Raw genomic sequence first — 4,826 nt, forward strand, 5'->3', positions numbered from 1 at the left:
TATATCTCCTCTCTCTACCTTCAGAGAACACTCATGGGACTAATGTGTTAAAGCAAAGAAATTAAGTCTAGAAGCCATGGAACAAGGCCAGAAAGGCCTTAGAAAATTAGAGTGGGGGGGTATAGAAAAAGAAAATATTATTTCTGTTATTCTTTTCCCTCTCACATTTTTCTTCCTGTTTTTTTTTCTTCTCTCCCTTCTCCTCTGCATTTTATTTAATTCTCAGTGTGTAAAAAGGTATTTTCCCCCCCACTGAGGCTTTTTATTTGTACATATGCATTACATCCCTAGAAAACGAATCCCAGGATTTTCCCTCCTGTGTGTTTCCTTCTTGCTTCTTTATGGTCCATCATGCCAGCTGAGGTTGTCAGTACAATGAAACCAAACTGGCGGGACAGAAGCAGATTATTCTGTCACTTTTCTAGATCTTTGAGTTGCACATCAAATCTGGGCCTGATCACGCCACTCTTGTTTAACCTGCCTGTGAGGTTCACAACAACCTTTCCAGCTCTGTGATCATCAATGGTTTCAAATTCACCAACGTAACCATGCTTCATCATCACAGTTAGAAACCAGACGATGACTTTGGAGCATGGCCTGATAGGAACCTGGCTTTGCCTCTCTTTTCGGCATTGTTGATGCCCTCAAGAGCATCAGCCAGGACATTCATGCACACCATGGTGGCATGGAAAGATGATGGACAGAGCTAAAAAGGTATTTTCAAAAGGTACTCCCAACCCATAAGGTTTTTAGTCTCCCTGGATCCATTTTCTTGAGGTTTATACATTAAAAGCTACTAGTATACAATGTTGAAAATCCTTACATGTTACTGGCCAAGGTGCTAAAAGCAAAATCTTCCAGACTGTTCAACAGTGGAATAAGTGATTAAGGCCAAGTATTATGGTAGAATGTGCCTTAGCCTGAGTTAAAAAACCCATATTCTAGTCTAAGGGCTTGCCTCCTAGAGGTGAGATGGCCATAAAAAACACACCTAACCTCTATCTTGGTGCTCAAAGTGATTGGAATGACAAAAGATTATATATGAAGAAAGGTGAAGTGCTTCTGGACAATCTTATGGATTCATTCACCTCTTTATTCATTGAGTACCTACTATGCGGTAAGCACAGTAGATAAGACATAAAAGTTACTAGCCTCAGAAAGCTTACATATTAATAGTTTATTTAGGGTTTAGAGGGGAACTCAAATGCCATCAGTGACCAGGAAGGTAACAGAAACTGTGAAACAGTTATTTATGTCAGTATTGAGCGGTAAAGACTGTGGTTCAGCATAACTCCTACACAAAGCATTTTCATCTGATGTAACAAAACAAAGTCGTATGTGGAAAGGAGGAGTTAAAACCCAGGACATTATATGGAATAAAGTACATACAAATTAGTACAGAAATTAGAAAGTGATTTGTTTTGCCCAGAGTTGAATGGTAGAGTTGTTAGAGACATTTTCAAGAGGACATGATGCCTGACAATGTTTTTGAAAGTCCAAAGAAGATCCCCAGGCAGATAAGTGAGAGAAGGGGATCTCAAGTAAATATCATGTGCAAGGACGTAGAATTAAAACATTCAGTGTATAATGAGATCTACAAGATGTCTGATGTGATGGATCCAGAGGAAAGCAAAGAAGAAACTAGAGGGAGGGTCTAGAATCAATTAATGAAAACCTATTATTGCCATCCTTAAGCAAGTGGGGAACAACAAAGGGAATTCAAACAGGAAACTGAGAGGAACTGGAAGCCATTGGAAGATTTAAGAAGCATAAGAGTGGAAGCAAAGAGTGCCATTAGAATGGATGGCAACATCACAGACAATGGCCCTAAATGAAATGTTTGTAGAGATGGACAGATGTTGGATATATCAAGGACTGTCAAAAAGGTAAGGTTGAAAAACTTTAGTGGCTTAAAAATATCTGTGGATTAACCTAGTGTGCTGCCACTGAAAAGATCTATAAGAATCAGGGAGGTAGAACAAGAACAAGGAGACCAGCATCATAAAAGTCAACAAAGAAGATAACTTTAATTAGAGATTAATTAGAAAATCAAGAGAAGCTGAAAACTTGGTTAGGGAAGCCTTACAACTGCCAAGGTTTCAATGCCACTTGAGCATCAACAATGTCGAAAAGAGAGGCAAATGCCAAGTTCCTGTCAGGCCGTGCTCCAAAGTCATTGTCCGGTTTCTCACTGTGATGATGAAGCATGGCTACGTTGGTGAGCACAGAGCTGGAAAAGCTGTTTTTTGTTTGTTTGTTTGTTTTAATCAATATTTTTTTAAATAATATTGTGGGGTACAGTTAAGGTTTAGGTATACAAATATGCTTCGTTCAGGCACCCTTGTTGATAAGAGGTGTGTGTCTCCCCGTCCCCAGACAGATATTTACTACTGTAAATCCCATCTCCATTCCCCTCCCCCCTATAGTTTCCCACCACTGTCAGTCATTTTCTTATAGTATTATGTTGGATGTTCAAGGTCCACTATATGAGTGAGAACGTGTGATACTCAGATCTTTGCTTCTGTGAGAGATCACTCAGTATTATAGACTCTAGTTCCATCTGGGTTGCTGCAAATTCATGATTTTGTTCTTTTTTTATGGCTGCGTAGCATTCCAATGTGTATATATACCACTTTTTTTAATCCAGTCCTCTTTTGATGGACAGCATGGTTGCTTCCAGTTTCTTGCTATTGTGAACAATGCTGTGATAAACATACGTGTGCAGGTATCTTTTCTATAGAGTGATTTGAGTTCTTCAGGGTATATTCCCAGTAGGGGGATTGCAGGGTCATATGGGAGGTCAATATTTAGAGCTTTTAGGAATCATCATACTGTTTTCCACAGAGGTTGCACTAGTTTGCACTCCCAGCAACAGTGTAGAAGCGTTCCCTATTCGTCACACCCTCTCCAGCAACTGTTATTTTTTGTTATTGATAATTGCCATTTTGACTGGGGTTAGGTGGTATCTCAGTGCGGTTTTGATTTGCATCTCCCTGATGATTAGTGAGGTTGAACATTTTTTCATGTGTCTGTTGGCTGCTCAGATGTCTTCCTTTGAGAAGTGTCTGTTCATATCTTTTGCCCATTTTGTAATGGGATTGTTTTTTTCTTTTCAGCACTTTTGAGTTCCTTGTAGATCCAAGATGTTAAGCCTTTGTCAGACCTGGAGTTGGCAAATACTTTTTCCCAGTCTGTAGGCTGTCTCCCTGCTCTCTTGATGGTTTCTTTGGCTTTGCAGAAGCTTGTCAGTTTAATGAGGTCCCACTTGTCTATCTTATCTCTTATGGCCTGTGGGTTTCAGGTTTTGTTCAGGAATTGGATGCCAGTTCCAATATCCATGAGGATATGTCCTTCATTTTCTAAGGTTTTTATGGTTTGAGGTTTTACATTCAGGTCTCTGATTCACTTAGAGTTAATTTTTGTGTATAGGGATAGATAGGGGTCCTGTTTCAATCTTCTGCATGTGGTCAGCCAGTTTTCCCAGCACCATTTACTGAATAGGTTCTCCTCTTCCCAGTGGTAGGTGGTGGAGGCTTTGTCGAAGATGAGTTGGTTGAGAAATTGAGATTTTGCTTCTGGAATCTCAATTCTATTCCATTGGTCTATATGCCTGTTTCTGTACCAATATCAAGCTGTTTTGATGATTGTAGCTTTATAGTAAAGTTTGAAGTCTGGTAATGTGATACCACCTGCTTTGTTTTTTTTGCTGAGGATTGTTCTGGCTATTCTTGGTCATTTGTGTTTCCATATGAATTCCTGTGTTGTTTTTTCTAGGTCTGAGAAGAATGTTGCTGGTAATTTGCATTAAATCTGTAGATTGCCTTAGGTAAGATGGACATCTTCAGAATGTTGATTCTTCCAATCCATGAGCATGGGATATTTTTCCACTTGTTTGTGTCATCTTTGATTTCTTTGAGCAGTGTTTTGTAGTTTTCATTGTAAAGGTCTTTCACGTTTCTGGTTAGGAAGATGCCAAAGTATTTCATTTTTTTGTGGCTATTGTGAATGGAATTGTGCTTTTTATTTGAGTTTCTGTTTGTTTATTATTGGTGTAAAGAAATTTGACTGTCTTTTGCACATTTATTTTATATCCTGAAACTTTGCCAAAGTCCTTTATCGGTGTAAGGAGGTTTTTGACAGATTCTCTTGGGTTTTCAAGGTACATGATCATGTCATCTGCAAAGACTTCCTCTTTTCCTATTTGAATACCCCTGATTGCCTTCTCTTCTCTGATTGCTGTAGCCAGAACTTCCAGTACTATATTGAACAGGAGGGGTGAGAGTGGGCATCCTTGTCTTGTTCCAGTTTTCAGGGGAAATGCTTCCAGTTTTTGTCCGTTTAGGAGTATGCTGGCTGTGGATTTCTCGTAGATGGCTTTAACAATTTTGAGGTATCTTCCCCATATGCCTAGGTGTTCGAGGGTTTTTAATCAAGAAGAGGTGCTGGATTTTATCAAAAGCTTTTTCTGCATCTAATGATATAATCATGTGGTTTTCTTTTTGACATCTGTTGATGTATTTAATTACATTTATGGTTTTACGAATGTTGAACCAGCCGTGCATCCCATGGATGAAGCCTACTTGGTCATGATGGATGATTTTTGAGATGTGTTGTTGAATCCATTTCACTAGGATCTTGTTGAGAATTTTAGCATCTATGTTCATCAAAGATATTGGCCTATAGTTCTCTTTCTTTGTTGGGTCTTTACCTGGCTTGGGTACCAATGTGATGTTGGCATCATAAAATTATTTGGGGAGCATTCCATCTTTCTCAATCACCTGGAATACCTTCAGTAGGATTGGTATAAGCTCCTCCTTAAATGTCTA

The 4,826-nt window shown here is 39.0% G+C and overlaps 1 pseudogene; it reads right to left on the reverse strand.

The window, feature by feature from the left end:
* Positions 1 to 287: 287 nt before the first annotated feature.
* On the reverse strand, positions 288 to 679 carry LOC110595733 (annotated as a pseudogene).
* Between the last annotated feature and the right edge of the window lie 4,147 nt (positions 680 to 4,826).

The sequence above is a fragment of the Carlito syrichta genome, unplaced genomic scaffold (assembly GCF_000164805.1).
Source record: "Carlito syrichta isolate Samal-C Ts95f unplaced genomic scaffold, Tarsius_syrichta-2.0.1 Scaffold303726, whole genome shotgun sequence".
NCBI lineage: Eukaryota > Metazoa > Chordata > Mammalia > Primates > Tarsiidae > Carlito > Carlito syrichta.